The sequence below is a fragment of the Cyanistes caeruleus genome, chromosome 5 (genome assembly GCF_971803275.1).
Source record: "Cyanistes caeruleus chromosome 5, bCyaCae1.hap1.1, whole genome shotgun sequence".
Lineage (NCBI taxonomy): Eukaryota > Metazoa > Chordata > Aves > Passeriformes > Paridae > Cyanistes > Cyanistes caeruleus.
In genome coordinates, this window is record NC_141705.1 from 79,074,052 (window position 1) to 79,100,143 (window position 26,092).

Sequence of the window (26,092 nt, forward strand, 5' to 3'; positions counted from 1 at the left end):
AGCTTGCTATTTCATAAGCTGGAAAAGAGAGAAATTGGATGGGCAGGCTGCCTCGGAAATTCTTTTGGAACATAATTGGCACTAAAAGATTTCCCAGAAGAAAATGATTCAGGTTTCAAAATTTTCTGAGATTGAGGACTGCACGCAAGCTATGTTTCCCTCCAGCTCATCATCACTACTGTCTCCAGTGCCATCAGAGATTCAAAAAAACCTTCAAAACACAGGAAATTAGAATAAAGTAACAAATTCCAGCACTTTTTAAAGCACCATGCTCTGCATGCTCTCATTTGGCAGCCTGCTGCTTTCCTGCACTTGTTAGCATGCTCTTCTCTCTGCGTTTGTCTGCTGCCTTTTTGGCTGACACAGCCAGAATTTCTCACATGCATCCCAACAGCATCCTAGGAGCTCTCCAAAGTGAGAGCTTGTGCATTTACTGATGGCTGCCCAGTGCTATGGAGAGTTTCAGATCCTGACAATGCTCTATTTTATTACCAGGTGAGTCAGAAACATGTCAATCTGTGGTGAGGGCATGAGAATTTTAGTGAACAGAGAAAAGTTACACATTGAGAAGGCATTGTACTGCAATACTCAGAACTGCAGGAATAAATGCAGACATTTGAGAAGGAACCATCACACTTGTAGCTGCATGTATGAGAACCACAGGTTATGGATCACAGCTGCAATTAGGTCCCATCCATCTTTCAGAGTTTGTCATCAATTAAGTGGATAAAACCCACAGCTCTCACGAGTCTCCTTCATGCTCCTGTAGTTTTTTGGTTTTACCTCCACATTACTTCACCCCAGGAGCAGTTCAAGGGTGAGGCAGGAGGAAAGGGTGCAGAAAATATTCCAATGGTTCCAGCTGGAAGAACAGCTCCTCTGACAAAACATGCATGTGGCTGCCGTAAATTGCACTACGTAACATCTTGGTTCACAAAACTCTGAGAAATTTTCCCATTTCATCGATGTGATAAAAAGTAATTGGAATCACCCCTGTCTTTTTTCTGCATGGATCATGAACAAAAAGAAATTGGGCCAGTGTTTGAGATTTGACAAGCACTTGCTGGATCAGCAGCATTTTAGGGAAGAGTGGAGCTGGTATAGATATTTCCAGTTCAGATATTTCCAGCAGTAATTAGATCTGTGAGCATGAATATAAATCTAAAGACCTGACACCCAAACGGCTGCTTCTGGGTGTATTTCTATTTACTGTCTCAAGAGCCTGCTTTAATCTCTTGTAAAACTGTGTATCTCATTCGGATTAAACCCTGGGATCAATTTCTTGTCTTTCCACTTCACGCCCATGGAAATGATTTGGCTGCATTACACAGCAGTTCCAAGGACATGATCCACAGATACCAGAAATGGCAAGAACGTACTTATGTAGAAAACACCCAGCACATCCAAGGTCACACACACCTTTAACTTAAATTAAGTGGCTGGGCTTCAGTTTTCCCCTCCAAGCAGACAACCAGATATACAGTTTGCCTTAACAGAACTGAAGAGACTTACAAGTGGAATTTCCTTTTGGATTTCCTTATTTCCTTACAAGAGCACTAATACATTATTTCTCAATCACATCCTGTATTTTGGCACAGTTTAACAGAGTGGGAGGACAACAAACTTGGGTCCTGTGAGGGAGAAATACAGCAGGCAATGATCAGAACGTGGATGTGACTGCAACCCTTTGCCTTTTTCTTTTCAAAGTGAAAGTTTGTCAGAAATAACTGGAGAATGGATAGTGAGAGGATGAACAGCCTGCAGGAAGACTCATAACCAGGATAAACAACATAATGCAGTCAATAGCTGGCATGTTCTGCTATTTCTTCATCCATATTAAGAGTCAAGTATTGATTACCTGTAACATACAGCACATTTTACAGAATAGCTCTGGGAGTCCTGAAATCACAAACACACCCCTGACATGCTCCTGAATAAAAAAAATAGATAGCAACTATTCCTACAAAAATACAGCAGTGGACCAAAACAAAGCTGAAAAAAAATTAAAGCCTTCTATAATATCTTTAAAAAATGGTTTTCGAAATGAGGAATGTTCATATATTAATCATAAGATAAGCTTCAAGAGGCAAGTAAAAATACCATCAAGTAGTATTGGAAGGTCTAACATTTAATATTTTAAGTAAAAGGCAAAAGGAAACTTTCAAGTTTAAGCTGGAATACAAATTTGCTTTGTGACTTGGGGCCATGTCTCGTCTCCTTTGTGCCTCTACGAGCCCAGCTGGAAAGTGCAGTAATAAATTAAGAAACACAAAAACAAAAAGCAGGCCTGCAATGAGATCCAGATGCTCCATTAAACTGCCATTCCACTTAAACACCTTCCAAACCATAGCTAAATAGAAATAGGCCTGACAGCTGGATTTTAGGCATACTTGTGAAACCAGAGAACAAGCTTTATCTGTTTTCCAACAATTAGAAGCTACCTTGCCTCTTCAGGAGCTGGAACCACACGAGCTCCTTCTATGCATGACAAGGTAATTAGAACAGATCTACACTGATGCCACCTCAAGATTAAAGGATCATACACTCCATTATTCTCTGTTTATACAGTAACTTATTGTGTGGTTTACCTTGGCCAGGCAATGTGCTGCATGTTACATGAAATTCAATCTTTCCACTGTTACCATGTCTTTTCCTGGATTTTTAATTCCCTGCCCTCTCTGAACTTTCTGTGGGGTTTTCTCACCTCCACCTGTTTAGATCACACCATTTCACCAAAGGCAGTATATTGTTATTCTATGTTCTTACAAAATGGTGAATGGAGCTGAACCTGGGCATACAAGAAATTATGCTCAAGTGTCATTATCTCAAGATGCTTTAGTCAGAGCTTTAGCTAGATATACTTTAGCTGCACAAAAAAAAATAAGCAGAAAATGGGAGAAAACTGTAGGAATGCCAGCTAAAGACTGCCACCATCACAGAAGAAGTTAAACTTGCATGAGTGTCTGCAACACCACTGCTTTGTGTCTATGGTGTTCAGCTTTGTTACAGCAACTCCATTTCTAGTATCATTGTTGTAGGAGGCCTTTGCAGTACATACTACCAAACACTAGACTTCCTGCAGAACACATTGGTCAGTTTTCCTGGCTCACATTGCCCTGCTGGGATCTCAAAGTGAAGAACATGACATGGGGCTCGCTCAGAAGCAGTTTCTTCCCAGATGTTAAGGACTTGTGAAGCCCTGAGTGCTGTTGTAGTATTCCACTGCTAATGAAAGTGCTCAGCTGAACTCTGACACCTACAGAGGAATGCCTTCCTGAAAATGGATAAAGGGTTCCAAGATCATCCCATAAAATGAGGAATTCCTAATGCTGACCTTACTGAGAGAAGTGCAGCTCAGCTCTGCTCAGCTCTGCTGCTGGTGTCCTTGACGATTATTTTCTTGCCTCAACAGAAAAAAAATCCCAGTGAATAACTTTACCTCTTTTCTATGACAAAGTTACAACCTTAGGATAGGCCAGAAGCAAATTTGTCTCTCAGAACTCATTCTTAAATTATCACCATCTCTTTTCTAGGTGAGCACAGTGCTCTTATTTCTTATTGCTGGTAACAAGTTATGCTGGCTCCAGGGGATTTCAAGCTCAGCATAACTGCACATGATAATTGCCATTTTCTTTAGAACATCCATCACCACTTCAGTAGGTTATCAGGCTCACAGCTGAAATAACAGAATGTGGTTGCTACCCAAAGGACACCGAGAGCGTTAAAACATGACATTGCTAAGTGGCAAATGACAAAAGCCAACCAAGGGAATGGAAACTGATTCACACCAACTGGAATGAGAAAACTGCAGTCACTGCCAGCTTGCTGAGATCCATCAGAGGCCCTAAGGCACGTGCTCCATAGGAATATGTTTTCTCCCATGCAATTCCCAGGCTCTGCAGTGGGTGGTCCTCCTGTGTCCCCAGCCACAGTGCCACAGCTCATTGCCATCTGCTGGCTGAGAAAGTTTAATACAGCCCATCTTGACTCCTGGGCTTTGCACAGTTTCAGGAGGGTGTTTTTTAAGTTTATTCCATCTTACAGATCAGCCCCTTCCCGAGATATTGCATGGGAATGCATTAAACAGCCACAGCAGCAACTGCAACCGCAGCTAAATTTCTGTTTACTAGAAATGTCTAAGGTAGCATGTAGCTAAAGCAATCCCCTGCTTCCAAAGCAATTTGAAATTACAATAAAAGTTTGCAGCTGAATGACATGCAGCTAAGCACACCCACCTGAACTGGGACCTGCACCTCAGCAGTCGCCTGATACTTACATTTTGTCACAATAAAAAACGTTATAGATCGTTCAAAATAAGGTCACAGGCATTTACTAAGGGACTTCCATCTCTGCTCTGCATATGGCTCACTAACTTTAAATTAACGTGCAAAAAGAAAATTGATACAGGCAAAAAACGAGCTCCATTTTTATAATAGCCTGAATCTTGACCCTTAGAAACCAATAGAGTTTTCTTACAGCATCCTAAAAATTACTACATTCCCCTTTGCATCTGTATTTCTCAAGCTGGCCTACCCCATACTCACCCCATCCAAAACTGGGCAGCTGAATAGTTGTGGACAGACAATTGCCAGTTCAGATGCCAAAAGAAATGCCCTTTAAAAGACAAAGCCAGATGTGAATGCCAAATTGTGCAAGTGCCCAAGTGAAAATAATAAAATCATAGGCTTGACCTTGCTCCACCCATTCATTTTAGGCAGAACTTGCCTAGAAAAGTTAATGGGTTTGACCTCAACCTCAAGAGATGAAGCTAGATCTTGTGGAGCAGGGCCTTTGATGTCAGTAAAATTATGCCTGATTTACCCCAGCCTAGCCAAAGTTAGAATCTAGCCTGAGGGTAAAAACATCTTTTAAATTACCCAGGCTAGTCCTCCCCTGTGCAGGTTTGTAGTTGCACCACAGTGGCTGCTCTCTTTTTTTCTGTGACTTGGAGTATTTCATTGTTTCCTCCTGGCCACAGTGCAGGAGGATTCTCAGGGCTATCACAATTATCATGGAACATTGCCCCACGAAGGGAACATTTCTTACAGACTTCTCTTATGATCCCATTTTCCTGCATTCTCTTCTAATTTTTTACATCTCCAGCTCAGAGGAACCAGGGAAACCCACTGGGTGGGAAAATCCACGTTTTCTCCAAGTCTGGAAAGTCAGTAAGTAGTTCTGAAGTAAAAGGATATGAGAGATGAAGATACAGGCTGTATTTACTTTGGTGATCTTGAAAATCAGGATTCTCCTGTCAGCCAGAGGAATTAATGTAAGCCTAACTGTTCAGGGAAGGAATATATTAGTGACAGAAAGGATGATGAATTAGGAGCAGAAAAACCCCCTTAGATCAGTGAATAGAAAGCAAGTTCATTATTGGTTTTCACTTCTAAAATATCTTCCTATACCTGCCCCTTCCTGATAGTTCAGTAAATTACATCCCACAGTGTTTTTTCTCCCTATGGAACCACACAGAACATTTCCTTTCCTTTGCCTTAAAGCACTGGCTAGATGCAGGAGAAAAGCGAGTGTGCTGAAAAAGGCTTTTGGGCCCACCCTGGCAGATGCACAATCACTGGTCACAGCACCTGGGAGCAGCTCTGGTCCCAAAGCCTTTCGAAGGCTCCCTGGGAGCTGAGCTGAGCGGCTGCACTGAGCACATTTCCCTGGGGCTCAACAGAGAGGCACTGAGCAGGCTGGGAAACAGACACAGAGTATGTGACTGCAAAAGGCCACGAGCATCCTGTTCTAATGTCGACATTAGCCCTGCCTGGAGCAGAGGAATGGGACTAAATCACTTCCTGAAATCCCTTCCAACATAAATATTCAGAGATATTACCAACATCTTTAAAATTTCACATTTTTTTTAAACATTAGTTAAACACGAACAGCGGAACGGAACCTCTCCAGAAATAAGCTGTGCACTATTAATAAGCCTACTGTAATAAAAACTTTAAGTGATCCTTAAGTGACCATTAAACACATAATAATGCACTTTCTTAGAGACAGCAATGAAACTGAGCACTAAACACTACAGGCAGAACAAAATCATTTAGCATAGATGCCTTGGAAATTCATCAATAAAATAAAAACAAAAGACATTTGTTCTCCCTACATGGGGTGCCATATGAAAAACTCATTCCCACATTTCTACTAGACACTCGTTTAGCTGAAATTAACTCTGTGCTTAGGAGAGCAGAGTTACACAAAAAGCTTCTTAGAAGTTGCTGGAGAGATCTTTGCCTAATAGAGAATATTACAGTAAGCTCACATGCTTTGTTTGCAGCTTTTACAATTAGCAGCACAAAACACTGGCTAGACAACGAGGAAATAATACTGTAAAGAAAATTGTTTTCTGGCCAGGCAGACAAAATTCCTTTCATGATACCATAACCTTGATTTTTTTGCTTTATCACTGCTTGTGTCACTCTGCAGCTCTCTGTTATGAGATTTTCCAGTGGCTGTCTCAGTCACTGGTGTGACTTCCAGCGTTCCTGCTGCAAGCACAGATTCATGGATGAGGCTATAGGAAGGGAAAAACTCTATGATCAGTTTTCTCAGTTAATGTTGCTTTGCACATTAATGCACAGCACAAGCCAGTCAGTAAACAACCACTTCCAAAGATGGATAGACACCTGAGGGTGGGAATGGACTATACTATTTATCTTAATCAGCCAGAAAAGCCAGTATTTCTGTGACAGAGATTTCAGGTATGCACCCCACCCCAAACAACCAGAAGTTCCTGCTGACACAGAGCTACATAAACTCTAAGAACAAGTTCTTTCTATTTTCAATTTGATCAGCAGATGCATCAAACATTGTTCCCCCGTGTGGTGTCTCCCCTATAGGTCTACACAAAAAGCGAGGTCATGTACCTTGCATTTCCAGCCCCTCGGTGTTCTTTATATAGCAAAGTCAAACTAGCCTTAACCCAATAAACAAATATTTCCAATCTTGCTGCCTTCTCTGTGTCCTGCCCAACTGTAGTGACATCACAGCGACAGCTCCCGGCACTCTGAGATGATGGGAAAGTATAAACAGTGCTCCATCTGCAGTTCATTTGCTCTCGCTATGAAAAAGGCACCAAAACAAGCCCTTGACTGATGGTTGGTTTCCACAGTTTGGTGGTAACAGCTTTGCAAATGAACTATTTCAGGCAGGAGCTGGTGGCAGTTATTTGATAAAACACAGCAGCACTGATAATACATGAGAGTTTTTTTGAATGTGGGCTTTGTAAATGATAGGATTCAAGGACAAACTTGTCAGGTCAAATCTGCCCCAGGTGCTGAATGTGTAAAAGCTGAGAGGTACAGATTACTGCAGGGAAGATTAATGACACTATTAACATGACTCTGTGGAGCTACATAGCTCTGCTCAGAGGAAAAGTTTGTGTTGCAGGCATAGTAAATGAAGTCTGGGTATGCTCTAGGCATATTTTTGCTCCCTTTTGTGTACAGAGATGTTTTATTTCAGAGTTATTCAAATATACTCAAGCTGTATAAGAGAACTTTAAAAATTAACACATTTTAAAAAATTCTTTTAGCTGATGAATCAGCGACACAGTAAAATCAGCACAGGTTTGCATCAAAATACCTTCTATTTAATACTATCCAGCTAACCTGTACTGAAGGTGCAAAATACAGCAATATGTACAGCTGCTCCCTGTAGCAAACAAATTTTCCATGCTGCTGCAATGCAATCAGTGTGAGATATTTTTAATTATTATTATTATTATTATTATTATTATTATTATCATTTCAAATGTGTAAAACTGAGCTCTGATTCTTGTCAGGAAAACCATTCTATAGCTCATCAGGTGTGAAGTAGTCCTGTATAGAGAACACACTTCTTTGTGTCAAACATTAAAAGGACTTGAAGCCATTGTGGACAATATTATTTCCTTGTGAAATTGGCCAAGACTCTTCTAATTTCATTACTTCACTCTTTTAAATTGCCTGAAGGGATGGCACCCAAGGGAGGCAGGGCCACACAGAGAGAAGGGCAACAAGTTTTTCGTTCCTCTCACTTCAATTCATCCTTCATTTATGGCTGGTCCTGTTGCTGCCAACACTGTCAAGAAAAATTTTGAGATCTGCTTTTTAGCTCATCTTCCTGTCATTCAACAATTTCAGTTTCAGGGACAAGAAGCGGTTTTGGGGAAAACTGGAATGTGAGAACAGAACCCAAATGTTCCTGAGTTTAATGGAAAGTTCACCAAATTCAGTTCACTGAACTGTTTTTCAGTCATCCCTGAGTTTCCAGAGATGGATAAATAATTCAGTCAAACATAAACATAATAAATTTTGAAATCTGTTGAACAAAGGAGCCTTTTTTTTTTTCCTGATCACGGCCTGAGGTTTGTTTTGGGTTAGTGGAAATTCATTGTGATTAAAGCACTGCACATCACCAGAGCAACATCCTGTTCCCAGGTCAGCCCATGAGGATTATTCCTTGCTATCAGTTTGCAAAGTTCCTGAATATTCATGGGCCTTATTCTCTTCAGATTAGGCTGAACTCTTGCACTAACTCTGGAGACCAGGCTGTGAATATGCAATACTCCGATTTCTCATCTGCAAAATGGTTTTCTTTACATCACAGAGGCATGAGAAGCATGAATTAAAATACTTCCAGGGTAGGGAGGGCTTTTGAAGAAAGGGGTATACAGGGGCTGTGTAAATTCACCTGGTGTGTGCAGGGGTTCTCATCCTTTTAGCCCCCAGTGGAAGTTCCTGGCATGTGACACGGCCATAATTGTATGCCAGGACTTTACTTTTGAGTTAAGCTGCTTCTATTTCGGAATATTATAGGGAGGTAAAGAAGGAGACTGTTGGTGTTTTAAGTTCAGTGCTTTTCCATTTATCTCTCAAGTACCTTGCAGAGCTCCTAACTGAAAGCTTGAAGTTCTGTGCTAATTCATTGAAATATTTATTTTACAGCCTTTCATTCCTTCTTTTTGCAATGAGCAACTGGGATTGCATATTTTGTTTTTCATAAACCTTTATTCACAATGGCAACCCACATATAATGTCTCCTTTTCAGCTGGGAACTGCTTGTTGCAATCCCCTTGCACACACCAGAAATGCAAGAGGATGAATGAAGAAAATGACAATGTTAAACTGTGTGCCATGGGTTGTCTGGGTATGAAATTTCAGGACATCTGCTAAAACCCAAAATGGCTGAGTAACTCCATCCACCTCTCTTTTCCTCATAATTATTTCCATGGAACCATTAGGAGACAGAGTGTCATAATACCCATTCATACTTGCAAACCCCAAACAAGGAGAGAGCTGAGCCAGGGCTAAGTCAAACAGACAGAGAAAGAGACAAGTACATCTGGCTGGAAATAAACAGCCAGCTTTTTGCTTCCTCTCTTGGAAACTTTCTTGACTTTTGTTCTATCTCAGTTTATCCTCTTAGAGATGGAGTGGCCTGCTTTGGCATTTGTGTAGCAGTTCAAAGCATCCTCAGATTCGGGTGTCATCAAAGACTCGAATGTGCAAGAGCAAAAGCAGAACTGATGTTCAGAGCTGACAACCCACTGCTGTATAGATGAGCACAGGCTGAAAGAAAGAATCCTGATTGTATAATCACTTCTCCATCTACAAAGCCAGTACCAACAGGGGTGAGAATGATGAGCTTTCCTCACTGCTCTCCTAATGTTTGAAGCACCCTGCAGCGTAATGAAAGAGAGCTTGGGGAAATATACACAACAAATTGAATCAAACTGGAAATGCTGTTTGCCTCCAGAACAGACTTGGGGAATTAATGTTAGAAACCTACATTTATTTTATCTGTCTCCATGCCATGGTAACTTGCTGTGTATTTTTAAGTACAATAAAAAGTTCCGTTTATTCTTCTCTGAAGTTATTCTAATGGAGTCATCCATCCTCTTTTAAGAAAATTGCAACAGAACATCACAAAAACATTTACTGGGGAGGCTGAAGAATGGTAAACAGAAAGAGACTTAGGACTTAATAGTAATATTTGTCATATTTGTCATAGATGGGTAGGTACATTCAGTTATTTCTACTGACTCCTTTAATCCTAAACCTATGTTCCAGACAGAGTTCTCAAAGATATTTTTACTAAAATGAATGAATTTTCTCAAAATTCATTCATTTATGCTTAAAACTTCATATAGGAAAAACTATTACAGAAAGGTAAAACAAAACCAAATTTTATCTAATGTTTTAAAGAAAAATGTTTCTCTGATCGTAACTGATTATTCTAAAATTAAATCATATACAGCAGAAACAGCAGGGGTATTCACAAGGTAAATGTTACCAGAAAGAGAAACTCTAAGTGTCAGTGGTAACTTTAAGTCATTTAGCATTAACTCATAGAAATTAGTTTTGTAATTTTATCTTTTATGTTTCTTATCTTTCATCTCTCTCCTAGCTGAGGGAACTGAGCATTCTTACAGAAAAGATTTCCAAAGGTTTCCATACCTCACAAATCCTACAGCAACAGCTCCATATCAATTCAATTATTCTACAGTGTAAATAAAGCAGCATTTCAAGAAAAGGTGAGAGTTTGCTTTTGCAGATTTCCTCTGCACACCTGCCCAGAATAAACCCAGAGCTCTTTTGCTTTTAGCACACAGGCCTGGAAATAAAAAAGCTTGATAGTCAAAAGGTCACAAATAGGAGTGTTTTTCTAGGATCAGACCTGTGTGGATAGGCACTCACATGTACATAACTCTTCCAAATTTGAAAAAGCTCCCAAATGTGTAAAATTAGTAACCTTTTTTTTCTGTCTGGTGGCCTTGAATGAACTGGGTTTGTCCATACACAGGGACCAAAGATAGAAGTTAACCATACTGGGAGGTTTTATATTTTTTGTGTAAGAAAACTTATCTTTCCACTACATTTACCCACCTCAAACAATGAGATCACCGCAAATGTATCTGCCTTACTTTGGGAGTTAATCAGACACTATTTATATGCAGAGCTTTGAATTTTTACTGCCTAGTAACACAGGAGAAGACTAAGGAGATAAAAAAAGGAGAAAGTAGTTCATAGCTATCTGATAGTTGGTGCCTTTTCCCCATCCTGGAAAGTTTTACAAACAACTGTTGCTTATTACCTTATGGGTTTGAGACCTCATTTTGAAATCAGTGATTTGAAATTCGGCTTGAAGACACTTCCCAAATCCAGTTCTAAAGCTTTAATGGTGCAAAACTAATGGAAGGGCAGGAATATGCATAGATTATTGTAAATAAATAGTATGATGTGCCAGGAAAAATGAGGAAGTAATGAAAGGTAAGTGTTCTACCAGGATTCAGCAAGTTCCATCCAGCACAGTGAAGTTCTCCCATTACAAACTTGAGCAAAGCTTCAAGGATCAAAGCTGTGAGCTTTTCTTTTGTACTGAAAATATTTTGAGAAGGTACTTTTCAGGAATTTATCATAATGAAGGAGAACTACATTTCCCTACTTGCATTCTCTCATTGTGGTTTTAATAAATTAAGGTAAATTATTCCAATTAGATATTTTTCTTAGGAATTTTTTTCCATTTAGGGGGAAAGAGATGACTGCTCTGAGAAGGATTTTGTGCAGGCATTCAAGCTGTGCTGCTGGAAAGGGTTAGGAACAAGTGAAACAGATCTCGAATGTCAACGCATTCTCTTTGTTTCTTTGCAGTCAGGCTTGGGTAAACCTGAGCAAACTGAAGTGTGTGCATACACACATCCTTCTGCTTATGGAATGTAAAACTCCAGGAGAGCTGAAATATTGTGACAGAGAATTAATACAGAATGGTATAAACAGATTTCATTGCACTTGGTAGTCCTCAGCTAAAGCTTTTGTGTATCCACATAGTGCCAGCCCCAATAGAGACAGCATTTAATAAAACTGAATGTAAAGTCCAAACCTAGGATCCAATTACATTTTCATGTATAAATAAAGTCTGGATGCAAATATTTGATTGCTAATCTGGGCACAAAAAGCTCAAGATCTGACCCCCTTGCTCAATTTTCTGCAGATCAAAGAATGCCCTAAACTTTGTCATTATTATTTTAAAATGCTCTTAATTAAACTCAGAACAAGCTGTAGCTGAGAGGCCATAATTTAAGTGCTTTAGACCACGGAGATGCAGCTCTGAGGAAAAGTGTGTTTTTGTGTTGCTAGGGGAACCCTTAATGTGCTGTGGCACCAGGAACGTTTGGAAAAACAAGAAATGAAGCAGAAGTAAGTATTTGGTAATGAAAAACATGAGAAGATTAAATCAAGGCCTAGAACTCCAAAGGAGGGAGAGACACGGCATTTTAAAGAGTATTTTAGAAGAGTGGTATAATGCCTGTTTAAAATACTTATTTAGAAAAGTTGTATTTATTTATTCCAGGGGGAAAGTTTAGACCTGAACTATTGCCAGAGATTGCTTATGTAAAAGGACTAATGGTGCTCTGAAGGATCTCAGATGTATGATGATCATTCAGTGGAGAGGTGTGGACTGGGATGTTCCACAACATTTTCTCAGAAATCCAGAAAATGTTTTCTGAGAAAACATATTTCTCAGAAATCCAGAAATCTGAAGATTTTTAAACTTCAGAATTTGTTATAAATCAGATCTCAAGAAACCTGTCAATCTTATATGCATGGTTGTGCCATTTTGTACAGTAATCTTGTCCCAAGGCAATACACAAACAGTTTTGAACTTAAGCCTAAACAAAGACCTTCTCCATTTGATATGGATTGAAATCACTGCTCTAGATCAGAACCAATAGTTATGGGTTCAGGGGCTCAGGGAGCAATGCCCTTTTATACCCAGGGAGTAGATAACCCATAAAAGATGGAGAAATTAATGTCAGGGAAAGAAATTTTTGTGTAGCTTGTGTAGAGCTGTGTGAATAATTGAATTTTTGGCCAACTGATCACACCGTGTCACTTAGTGACACTGAAGTATTAAGTGAATGTAGCTAAACCTAATCTCAAGCATGGTTTGGTATTCAAAATTATGCTAAATTTTGAAACAAAACATTTTGACCAGTCCCAGAGAAATCTACTCGCTTGGATAAAAATTATTTGAATAAACAGCCTGAGGTTACTTCATCCTTTCATTGCCCTGACATTATTTTGCTGCATATATTTGAAAATATTTCCAGAGTAGTAGGAAAGCAATCCTGGTTCAGAAGCATTTTATACCCGAATGATTGACATAATATATGTTTAATCATACAGGAACTGAGCACTGCTTGATAGAAATCTTCCTGTCTCTCACAGCATCCACAGAGCAATGCTAATTTATACCAGATGCACATCTGGCCTAGCCTGTGTAAAGAGGCTGTTGAGGTGGAAATTTAATATTTAAACTAGTACAAACCTACAGAGTTCTGCAATAAAATTAAATTTGGGTAAAGGATTAGTTGCTACTTTCTCATTATCTACTGAAGAAGGCTCATTTTTACAGCAGACAGAAATCGCAAATAATTGGAATCGATATTTTTGCTGCTAATGCAGTGTCCATGTCATTACACCCTGAGGGTATTTAGCTCCAAAGTGAGTGACATGGCTAAACATGGTGACAAAGTGACCCAGCACCCCAGGTTTCCTCCCTGCTTTTCTACAAAAGCTGCACACAGCCACATACATGAACTCTTTATAGAGAGATGAACTTTGATATATCACAATGCCCTTAAGAAATCATAAAGCCTGAAAATCAGGGAAGGTGAAAATAGAAATATTTACCACACCAGGCTTTTTATGAGTCAAGAGCTGCTGAAGATACTTTTGGGACCTTGAGCTTGAGCAAGTTCTTAAAGAGAAATGGTTTTTGCATCAGTCCCTTTTCCTCTCAAATTCCCCCAGTTCTGCTGATTTTTCTTCCTCCTTCTGCTTCCTTCCCTCCTTTTATCAGGATATAAGGGGGAAAGGATAAGATGGGGCTGAAATTATGATTTTTCTTCTGTATTTGTTTCTGTTTTTAAAAACTGGGGCTAGTCCTGAGGGCAGGTGATGTCCCCTCAGGCGCTGAAGAGGATGTAGAAGAGCAGCATGGTTGGCTCCCTATTTTCCTGCCTTTCCTAAACAAACTTTATCCTCCCTGCCCTTAATGGGGTTTGTCTGACTTTGCTATCATGGGTCTGAGTGATCACAAATTTTAACATATGACCTAAAAAAGATAAACAGAATAATAGAATATTAAGCTGCCATGTGTTTTTTCTTAGCTTCCACCTGACATTCCAGAGATTTAATTAAATTTCTCCAGTTTTGGCCGCTGCTGGGAAGTGTGATGGAACAGAGAGGAATCACTGGTGTTTGTGCAGTCCTTGCCTGACCTGAGACACAGCAATGTGAGGATGTGCTGGAAAGTTCTGTAGGGAGCCAGAGGATACAATGAACAGTGTAGTGCATCTTCACCCCCACAGCACTCAACACCTACAGTATTCTCCTCACATTATTTTCCTTGGATTAGTCTGACCTTTTTTCCAATGTGATGCCTGTTTGGGTAATGGGGGCATTTAGATAACAGCTCTAATCAGCCTTACAGCTCCTGCTTTTCTCTGTAATGGTCTCTGAATGGCACTGCTTCCATATCCACATTCAGTGTACCCTGAAAAAAATACATTGTGGAAGGATAGTGGTGGGAGAAACAAAGGGCATTCGCCATCAACAGGAAAGGAATCATTCTGCAGATATTTATTTGTTAATCCATCCCGGTCTCTGTGTGCTGTGTTATTGCCTGCCCAAGGGGTGAACTCTTGTAGAATTAGCAACAGACTTGCCGAAGCTCAGGGATGAGGTAATGGTGCGCTGGAAGCGTGACCAGCACGAGTCTGAGTGCTGCAGGACACCGCACATGCTGCACAACAAATTGTTTATGCACTTTCAGCAACAACAGCAGCTGGAATTTTTACAGGGATGACAAAATGCTGGAATATGAGCGGTTTGATGCTTTTTCTTAAGAAAGGACTTGAGTCAAAGACATCAAAGCGCAGACAAGGACTTCATTCTGTATTAATATCCCTTTGTTACCAGGTTTGAAATATCAGCTGTTTCTATTCTTTTTGGTTTAATCATTTTTCTTTACATTTTAGGCCAGCAACTAACTAATTAGCCCTAGATTTGATAAGGGATCTTCTAGCACATATCCCTATCAGTTTGTCCCTCATGACCAACTATCGGGGAACATTCAGCACAACCTGACTTCACAATTACAGAAACCTATTTGGGAAATTAAAAAGCAGTCTATGCCCTTATTTCATTAACATGTATTATTTTCATGGAAGGCTGTAAGAATTATTGAAATGTTCATGGAAAAATGTCTTTCCCTTTGGATGTTTTGAGCAGTTATTATTCTGTTGGGAACATCTATTGAGGGTGATCAGCATTCAAAGTTCCTTTTTAAACAAATCCAAAATAGTTCATCATAATACTAAAAACTCTATCACCCAAACCTGATACAAACCTCTGTCAAAAATATATGGAATGATCCTGATTGTGGAAGATTTCTGCCAAACAAAATAGAATAGAATACAAAACAGTTACAAAAATTATAAAGCAGAACTGACCTTGTGGACCATTTGGTTAATTTTTCATGGTGTTTTCCCATATTTTCATGCCTCATTAGTCCCCATGACTATGGCTTTAAATCTGTGCCCAAGGCCATAAGAGTGAGTATGAAATAATGAATCTAGGTCATGTCAGTGGACAGGACCAGACAGGAAATCTATGTGAAATGCACCCAATTTAGTAGAATTTTCAGCACCTTCTATTATTGAAAGCTATGAAAAAAGCACTAAATTACAATTAAGTTCCATACTGGCAGATTAAATATGCAAACTGGACACTCAGTACTCACACTCTCAGCAGATGGCTAAAGCACTGCCAGACAAGCCAACGTTTTCTGGATAATATCCTTTTTTATTTGGTATTTCCAGATCCTCTGAAAGAACTGTCTTTGCTATTCCATACATATATGCCCTGTGGAAGATTTTCCCCTAAATAATTAAGAAAGAAAATGGCTTCCTCTGAAAAAAACAAGCATTCACTATAGGTACTGAGAAAATGGCCCTCCAATTATCTGAATATAATTCCAAGAACCAGCACAGAATTTTGGATAGTGGATCTCATGCATTATCTAACAGCTTGGTTCATTCACTTATTTCAAAGCATATATTCCTTAGAGAAGACAATATTTTGTCCTAACTTATTATAATATTACCATAAAACACAAGTGATTACTTGAAAGAAAAAAGCACAAATGTGCACAAACACAAATGTGGTATAAGCAGTATTTTGCTATATATTCTATATTTATATGGCAGCTATACTATAAACACAAAGTATGCAATTCCACAATCCTCAAAAGAATAGGCAAGTGATCTGGTTTTAATTTTAGGTTTTCTACGTTTATATCTGGGAACTGTACACTTCCAGGAATTACGGGTTAAGTTGGAGGAGAAACAGGAGCAACTCTGCTTTGCCAGTTTAAAATAGAGTTCACTGATTTCAGGAATAGTTTCTTTTCCACATGCTGAGACTTCTCCTGAGGGAATAAATCACTGATACAGTAAGGACAACAGGAGCAAGATGTATTCCTACAGTGCAAAGTCAGAACAGTAATGACTAGATATAAAAATTTGTAATTTAATGCTTTGAAAGGATAAACATTTTGAAAGCATGTTTTCAAAATACGTCTGCAAAATAACTTGTCCTTTTCTTTTATTCATTGTTCCATGAGACTTATGGCATTATGTTTTATGGTTGCTCAACTCCAGGCACAAACATTTTCCTGCTGAAACAGTGGCAATATTTTTTTTATTTTTTTTATTTTTTTGGCAAAAACTGTAAGCCAAAGCCAGTGGGGAATGGATCTCCAGCACAGATCCACTGAAACAGTGGACTGCATCCCTGCAAGTGACAGCAGCAGTGAAATATTATAAACATCCTTCCTCCTGATACAGCATTGCTCCAAATGAATTGAGATTGTACATGAGGTATATGATATTCATGGTCAAAGCTCAGAATCGTTATTGTATACTTTTCAAAACCTGTGTATAACTTATCAGCTGCTCAGTTCATGGCTTCTGCACCTAAATTATACTCTATACTTCTTCTGGCACAATTAATACCAGTGGTCATGGCAGTTCCAGTGGAACAGAAAAGCTATAGAACAGCAACTCTGGCAGAAACAGACACAGCAATAAGGTCACGATGTATGGAGGGAGCAGCCAGCACTGCTTTCTGCACAATAAAAAACAGAAAGAGTTTCCATAGGAAATGGAAAAACACCCAAAGAAATATCTGTTAGCAGAGAGCAAAGGAGGTCAGCCAGGGCCTCTAGGATCCCTATTTATAAGAGCTTTCCCTTGAGTTCTCATTTGTGTAGGTGGCTATTTTTATTAGGAACAACAGACAAAAGTCTAGTCATATCACACGAGGAGATTTGTATACATAAAAAGTATCTTCTGCACTTCCTTTTCTTTTTCCCAGAAAGTTTGGAGTTTTGAGCTATGCAAGATGGATGAATGAGGACGTGGTCATGTCTTTGGAGTTTACACTGCTCAGATTAAACTGAGGATATTTTCCAAAAGCATGTGTTATGTATTTAACAAGAGAAGTTCACTGTGGGGTGATAGAGATCAACATTTTTTTTCCTGGAAGAAGCTTTGTTTAGTTTCCATTAAGTAATGAGCTGCTAAAGGATTTGCTGCTACAGGAGTCTGAAAAAAAGACACCTTAAACACACAACAGCAAAGTATTGTCCTGTGGGACAATTCCATAGTACAAATTGGGGCCAGTAGGCATTCCATCACCGAAACATCAACTAGAAATAGCTAAACACTGAAAATTTGTTCCAGAAACATTCTTGAGAAAATTGTTTTCCTGAAATACATAATCATGCTTATTTTTTCACATTCCAGTGTTTTTACTGGTTTGGTAGTCTTGACAGGAGGCATGAATCACAAACTTACAAGCAGACAGCAGTTTGCATTCTTTTTTGTGGAAAAATTGTCCCCTAATGATTTTTGAAAGATAGACCAAGGGAATATGCAACGGGAAGATTGCTTATTTGAGTTTCATTTACATAAAAATGAGAAAATTGGATACTTCCATGATTAGAGCTATAAGGAAAGTAGTGTCAAAATATATTCTTTATTCTTTACTTAGCAATTTAGTAATTTATTCTATAGAAACAATTATTTTGGCTGTAATACTCTATGAAGTGTGCATGACCGAGAACAGAGGGATAGTGGAGTCAGCTGAATTTCATACTGAAGAATTATTGGTCAATATACCACCCAGCCTTTATACTTCAGAAAATTCCTCTTTGTTGTAAAAAGATAACCAATGTCAGCCCATATGAAATTTTTCTGAGTGCTCAATATTCACAATTCAGTATCTGAGTTGTTTGCTCAACTTAGTTCCTTGATATTGTTTCCTCTTCCTGACCGGATAGCCTTCCGGACTAAATTTGTTTCAAATATACTCCATCTCATCATTAAATTAACCTCAATTTCAAGTCCAACAGTCACTTTCTGCAAACATATTGTCACAAATAAAAATGAGTTGCAAGCATTTGCTGGGAAAAGGGTGAATATTTTCCTGTAATGTTGTTGCATTGCTCCAATCATCCGGTCTCCCGTAAGACATACCAGCAGTAAAAAAGTGATAAACAATTGGCCAACACTTATCCACTTATTTAGAAACAGTTTCTTGGTGAAGATTTGTGATTTAGGCTCTGCATGTGTCCTCAGCTGTAAGGCAGGATATGTATTTTATCCAGCCACACAAGAAGATCTCATCTTTAGTTCCTACTTGTGGAAGTAAATTGGGCGTGTTGCCAAGCCACAGCTCCTTGCACACACACACTCTTCTCTGAAAGAGCTCCCAGCACTGGGTTTGGGCTTACAGGAATCTTGTAGGGTCATAACAGCAAGCACAAGAACCAACCCCAAACAGCAAAACTCCACATGTGCTTACCCAGAGCTCTGTTTGCTCCAGCCTCACTGGAAGCCCTCAGATTTCAGCTCAAACAAACTGCAGTGAGCTATAGGCTGACAGAAATAAATCTGGCTGGCTTCAGGTTTGCATTTCACCACGACAGCTTGGCCCTCGAGGCACTCATAGGGAAGACATCAGGCATCAGGGCTCCATGCTGACAGCCTAGCCTTCCACACTGGAATAGTTTTCAAGCAGTTTGAACTAATAACTTTGAAAAAAAAGCCAGATTAAAAGAGCTCTTCCTTGCCAGGGCGTCACAAGAATGATGGTAACAGACCCAGTTCACTTGTGCTGGAAGGGCAGAGCTCACCAGCTCAGCTTGTGACACCCGTGTAATGGCAACAGTGCTGCTAATTTACCCATTTGCACAAGGATTTTCCTGGGTGAGCACCAGGAAAACATCTACTGGGAAGATAATATATCAAATTATACACAAATTCAGTTTAGGTCACCCAATATCCCTCCAAAATCTCTCTGCAGGACAGAAACACAAGTATTACTTGTAAAAGAGCCATGAGTATTTGTACAAAGTCTGGGACTCCTTCACCTCTTGGCTGTGCTAAGTGCTTGCCAACTTGTAGGATTAAACCTGATATTCGTAGAAGAGACAACCCAGAGCTGAGATCTCTGTTTCTGCTTTGAACTGAGGTATCCAACTCCATCCTCCAGAGACAGTTTCAACATCTGTCGAAAAAGGTCTGAAAGTACTATTTTTCCCTAAAGGGAGAATTACAAAGTGAATTAGTTAACACTTAGGAAGGGTTTAGGGTTTCAGGAAACTATGTACCATGAAAATGCTGCATGCCATGATCCCTTTATAATGGAATATTTTATCACCCCAAACTGGCAATTTCCTTACAAGTCAAACTTTTTTTCCACTGTTATTCCACAATATCCTTAAAAACAGACACTATAGGTTTTTTCCCTGCATTTCTTACTTCAGCCAGACAATTCTCCACTCCTTCTGCTTCAAAAAGAATTGAGTACAGCAATGGTTCTGCTTCCCCCCTACAGAACAGTTGGAGTTTTGCACTTCACACTTGGGCTCCTGCTGTATAGGAAATACTAACGGCGACAGCAATGAAAGGAAACAGCCCTTCCGAGTTGTGAACTCCTAGGTGAGCTGCCTTTGTTTTCTGGAGACAAAGCATGGTATGAATGTTCTAAATTAAGAATCAAAGCATTCCATATCTCTGAGTACATGTATAAATTAAAAGTAGGAGTTTATAAAATACTTCAAGGCCTGGAACAACAGGAGGATATCACAGCCCATTCCACAGTTGTGGACTGGTCCATTACCATTTTATGTGCAGTTGGGCGTATATCTGATAAACACCTGACATAACTGCATTTCTTATTAAAAAAAAAGCACTTTACACATTAAAAAAAAAAAAAGATGTAAGTAGCAGGAGGCAAACCAAAACACCAAGTGCAAACACTCATAAATTTTCAGAACTTTGAAATCTTAAAAATCTTGCAGATCCAGATCTTGCATTCTGGATCCAAGAATTTGCATCCTGACCTTGAATTTACTAGATGGCTGGAGATTTCAGAGTAGATGAAATCCAGTCAGCAAATGCTCCAAGTTTCTAAAACTCAAATACTTAACTGAATTTGAAGTATATCATGAGTTTGTCTCTATACAGCAAAGACAATTTAAGTTGCATTTGGTACCCATCCATTAAATTATGCAGACTTTTAAAATGCACAAGCTTATAGTAAGAGCATTCAGAACAAAATAACTTTCTTGGTATTTTAATTCTATATGTTGAAGAAGAAACAAAACAATATAAAATACGTAATTTTAAATATGTGCTTTCAAAGATTCCCCTGTTTACTCCATGTTAAGGAATTTTTTTCAAAACTGTATTATTGAGAAATAAAGCAGAAAGAAAAACTATGAATCTTAGATATTTAGAATTCATTAGTGTTATGTCTGTAATACTGTCTCATACCACAGCAAGTTAGGGAAAAAGGAATGTCCAGTGTGAGTGCACAGCTTATCAACTGGGGTCTGTCCCAGTGTTATTCAGTGCTTTCACTCCTTACCCAAGGGTCACATCACAGAAGAGGCTCGTTTGACTTAGAGACAAATGAAGTCTGGTCCATTGCCAGTACTCTGGAGGTCAAGAATAGGATTCCACATAGTTGTGACAAACTGGAGATACAAATGAAAAACTTTTAATCTTTTTTGACTTCTACAAGAGTAAGCATGGTGCTCAGGAATAATAACCTGCACAGACTGAAAATGTGGAATAGCTGAGGAGGGGGAAATTCAGATAGAAAGGACAGAAATGACATCTGAGACCAGACAGGATGGGAGTTAACAATGTCACACTGCTGCCAACACAGTGTCATTCTGGAATGTGGATAGCAGACAAACTTGCAGAGGAACCCTGTTGCTAGAGCAGCACTGATAAGGCTTTAGCTGGATTGCTGTGGCTGTGTCAGGGACCACACTTCAAGAAGTCTATGGACTGGTCAGAGACAGTCCCAAACACAGCAATAAAAATGATGAAGTGATCTATAAATTATGAATTAGGGTAAAATATTGGAACAGTGGGATATTTAGCCAATCAGACCAAGGAAAGCCTTGATAACAGCCTCTTGGACATGTAGAAGGCTATTTTACGTGTCTGCAGAAGTTACAAGATAAAATTCAAGAAAGATTCAGGTTACATTATCAGACATATTTTGTAATAAAAGGGCCATGAACAGCAGGAAAATTTGACTGAGGTTTTGTGCATCCTTATTGAAGATTTCAAGGCAGGCTGACAAATGTCTGCTAGGAAGACTCCAAAGGTTGTGGCTTTTGCCTTGTATCAGGTGATTTCTTATTCCTTCCAGCCCTACCATCCCATGGTTCTGCTTGCTCTATATTCTGCTTAATTCAGAGCACTAAAAGTTCTGACACACTACATTGTGAAATACATTTGATTTCAATGAGCCCAGAATATGTTTCTGCTTATCCATCTTCTACTTTTACTTCTTGCTGAAGGCAAAAGACAAATTATTATTGTTCTCATTCACCCTATTGTTTCAGTGAAATGTCAGTTCCGCAGTGATGATCTAGAAACTGAAAGGCTCAAGCCTGTGGGATGTGAACATTGTGGTCCCAACTCAGATATAAAATGAAGGTTAAGAAGAAGCAAGCACATACTTGCTGTTTCAGGAAGTGTGTCAGTGTCTGGCAGCTTGTTCAGAAGGCTCGTTACCTTGTATGGAGAGACTGAGCTGTACATGCTTCATTCAGGCAGAAACACAACAGAAAATTAAATCATTAAATCTTGAACACTGCCATAAATATCTCCAAAACATTGTTTGTTGTTCAATTTACAATTTCAGATGACTGGTACAGCTCAGACTGAAAGGACAGAAATGATGCAAATAATCACAGGAACTAAGAAATGCCAACAACGGTATCAATCTTTCTATGGAGATTTTCTGGAAGCTTCATAGAAAAGTTGGATTGTAGGGAAATATGTACTAATTTATTTATTTTTTTAACCAGGCTGACTTTTATATCAAATGTCCATCCACAGCTCATTTGGAGCTATTATAGGATTAGGTGAAAAGCATAAACTGTAATTACAAGATAAACCATGTCAAGCCAACATGGGCATTGTTCAGGAAGTCGTGCCAAATGACATCCCAAGCACACAATGTGGAGAGAGGATGTGCCAACAATTTTAATTTGTGAGAAATTGTTTCAGTATTTTGTTTCACTTTGATAGTAATATGTTTTAAAAAAATGTCAGCCAGTTACACAGGGGCTGGCTGCAGTCCAGGGGTGAAACTGTGATGAAGAGGGCCATTAGTGAAAAATGCCAAGCTCTGAGTTCCATGTCATTAATATTTATGACACAGTGTGAAGAATCTTATTGAAATGCCACACTGTGTGTGGGTTGGGGTGAAGGAAAAGAGGGATGCTAGGGAAGGAGAGTTACAGTATTCATGCTAAAGTGTGCAGGCATCTTGACAAGGAACAAAGCCCTTGACAGACACTGGGTAGCAATAATTAGTCTAATGTTTGGATAGTTACACTTTATCTGACCTCTGATTTTAATGGCATAAAATTCTAAAAATGACTGTTCTGTCAAGCTGCCAAGTAAAATGCATTTGGATGGGTATTTGGAAACCAAATATCATTTTTAACCATCATCTATTATTTTGGGCAAATTGCCTGAAGTGGACTGAACCTCAAATATTTATTTCATGCCAGCCTGCTCATCCTGAAATTCTGTTATGATTTCAGGCAGACAATATGCTTTGTTCAGTATGCTGCTATAACTCTTACCAGTGCCTGCTGAAGTCCTGCAGTAACTGAATTCCTCCCTTTGCAGAGAGTGGGAAAGAAGCTGTGCTGCCAGGGAGTGCTGCCCTAGACCCTTCCTGGATCACAGGAGGTGGTGAAGCACTTTCACATCCAGAACTTCCATAAGCAATGGGCTTTGTGCACTTACTAGACTGACATTCAGAATTTGGGTTTCTCCACAGTGAAACTCTGTACTGTTTGTGTGTCTGGGGTGACAATGCTCTGTGTTTTGTCACATGGCTGCAGCGAGTCTCTCTCATGTTTTCATAAAGTTCACATTAGATTTGCATGAACTATGTAGCGAGTCGTCATCTCTCTGCTTTTAATGCAAATTGTCTCCTTCTCTTGACATAAATAGTCTGTTTTATGTCCTAACTTAATTCCTGCAAACTGCTGTGTTTTTTCAACTTATGTTGTTATGTCAAGAAATAAATGAAGTGCACTATACACATGATATTTTTCATGCAAGTGTCTGGCATGCATATTGCTTACATAAAAATGCAGCATTGTTTAAGAAAGAGAATAATTTAGTGGGAGCTGGTATAGGATATCCATTTATTTTTTTTTTTAGCAGCAATTCCTTGATTAATTTTTTTTTTTCAAATGACTGTATTTCATAGGATAAAAAGAAAAATCTGCTGTTGAAAACACAGAAAACCATCAAGTGAAATCAAAGTTACAATTTTATACAAAGGAACCCTGCTATTTGTAGCACTCAAATATAAAATGAAATACAATTGGAATTAACTGCTGAAAATTTATTTTACTATGTGCAAACAGAAACTTGGTCATGTGCTCTGTCACCCAGCAAATGTATCAGCTTTGAAGTCTCTATCTCCTGTTTCTATTCAGAGAAGGTCAAAGCTAAGGTTCAACAGGAATCCAGGAACTTTTAAGGCAAGGATGAATTAACTCGTGTGGCACGGTGTCATAAATTATTGCTTTGTAACTACATCTATCTAGAGTACGCAGTAACATGCAGAAGTTAAGAACAGGTGATTGTACTTTATACTACACAATCAGCCCTGAAATAAGAAAGAGCTTGGTTTCTCATTGACTTTTAACTGATAAACAATGACTGCGGAGAAATTCTTCCTAATGAATTTTATAAGAATTCTCATTAGTGGGATATCCCCTTTTGCACTCCTCTGGTGGCTCTTTAAATCTGACTGACTTTCATACATTTGCCAGCCTCATCTCAGGGTCCATATAGATAAATTTAAAAATGCTTCTTGCCATTTCAAAAGAAACCTTGCTGGAAGATGAGGAGCCCCGCTTGTTAATCCTGGGAGGGCCATGTTTGAGGGACAGCGAGGATCAGGGCCGACTGGAAGGCTCACCCGACGCTGCTACGCTGCAACAGTGTTAAGTTAAAGGTGGGACTGCTCAGCATCTGGAACTGTTTAGCTTTTAGTGAGAATTTTCTACTGAGCACTGAGATTATCTTATCTCCTTTCCACCTCTGTGCAACATAGAAACGTGTGTTTCAACACAGTTATTGTCAGTGGGATTGCTACATTCGCACAACTGCATCAACCGAGTTCCTCAGCATCTGATCCATGCACAGAGGGAAGGTCTTTGATTTCAGGTCTAGCGAGGGTGACTGCAGGCTGATCCCAAAGATGTTGAACACTGATGATCAGGACATCTCCAAATCAAGAGCTGAGGTGAAGAGTTCAGCTAAGAAGGTCCCTGACTCCCAAGAGCCCCTCCAGCTGCCCCGGCAGCTAATGCAAGCTGAGGGTGCTCAGTATTTTGCATAACCCAGCTATAAATGCATCACACTTAACTGTATAATCTCAGGGATAAGGGAACATCTGTCATCCAATAGCAGCAAACACCATCTGCTTTTGCATCACCATATTCCTACTTACTTGAACAAATGGAGCTCAAGGGACACTGGGCACTGCTTAAGAAAATACAAAATGTATTTAGCCTTGTTACTTTGCCCTTTTGCACATTTGGAATAGCTATAATGAAAGGCTTTGCTCACAAAAGCTTTCATTAGAGTAATTTGCTATTTGTGCTTTCTCTGCTTCAGAACTATATCATTTTTCTCTAACCAGCTCATGGAAACTATCCAAACTAGTTATGAAATAACTCACCTCCCATTACTCCCAACCTTAGCCAGTAGCCTACATCCTTTTTCAAGATAACATCAGGAGCCTTTCTTGATCTTTTCAGCTCCTGCCCAGAAGAATGGCTGGTCCAGCCTTCTGCTTCTCTTTGCTGATACTAAAACAAAAGAAATGCAAAGGCGGCACAGTATCAGGCAAAAAAATCTTCTCTGGAAGACCAAAGTAGACCCCTGGAATTCTGCCAAAAGAAATTTGCAGCTGAGTTGATTTGAACACTTTGTACTATTCATAATTTATAGTGACTTCTTATTAATAATTTTAATGTCTGGGGGAGAATGAAATTATACTCTGCTGCATTGTGGATTCAAATTTTAAAGATGTTCAAATTATCTGACCAGATAATTGTTCCTCTTCTGGCTTTTGACTATGACTGTTCCTTCTGTTACTTGATTAAACAGATAGCAGAGCATGTGTCCTGGTCTGAAGTAGGAAATGGTTCTCTAGGAAGCTTTGGGAAATCTATCACTTCTCTCACTACTCCAATGTACTCTAAAGGCAGTTAATGATAACAATTGATGCTGTACTTTCCAAATTTAGCCCTTGAGGGATTGATGTGCTGAGTGTCCCCAGAAGAGTACTTGACTGGAAAATCAAACTTAGGGACTGGCGTAGAAAGGATGCTTTGAGTAGGCCAAATGGACCAAATATAAACACACCTCCAAGAACTAAGAGGAAATTAGTGGAGAACAAGGGCG

The 26,092-nt window shown here is 39.2% G+C and overlaps 2 protein-coding genes across 32 annotated transcripts in view; one reads left to right on the plus strand and one right to left on the minus strand.

The window, feature by feature from the left end:
• The window catches only part of RPL7L1 (ribosomal protein L7 like 1), a 142,204-nt gene that overhangs the window by 39,943 nt on the left and 76,169 nt on the right, over positions 1-26,092 (minus strand). Inside the window, exon 1 of one of the 22 annotated variants that reach the window (XM_086888206.1) lies at positions 25,365-25,494. The exons of the other annotated variants lie outside the window; for them this stretch is intronic. The gene's annotated coding sequence lies outside the window, so the exon portion shown is untranslated. Of the gene's footprint in view, positions 1-25,364; positions 25,495-26,092 lie in introns of those variants that run through there. 22 annotated transcript variants of the gene reach the window in all.
• Positions 1-26,092, plus strand: part of PDE5A (phosphodiesterase 5A) — a 103,640-nt gene that overhangs the window by 12,513 nt on the left and 65,035 nt on the right. For 4 of the 10 annotated variants that reach the window (XM_023926521.2, XM_086888092.1, XM_086888089.1 and 1 more), the window contains exon 3: positions 19,959-20,062. The exons of the other annotated variants lie outside the window; for them this stretch is intronic. The gene's annotated coding sequence lies outside the window, so the exon portion shown is untranslated. The remainder of the gene's footprint in view (positions 1-19,958; positions 20,063-26,092) is intronic. 10 annotated transcript variants of the gene reach the window in all.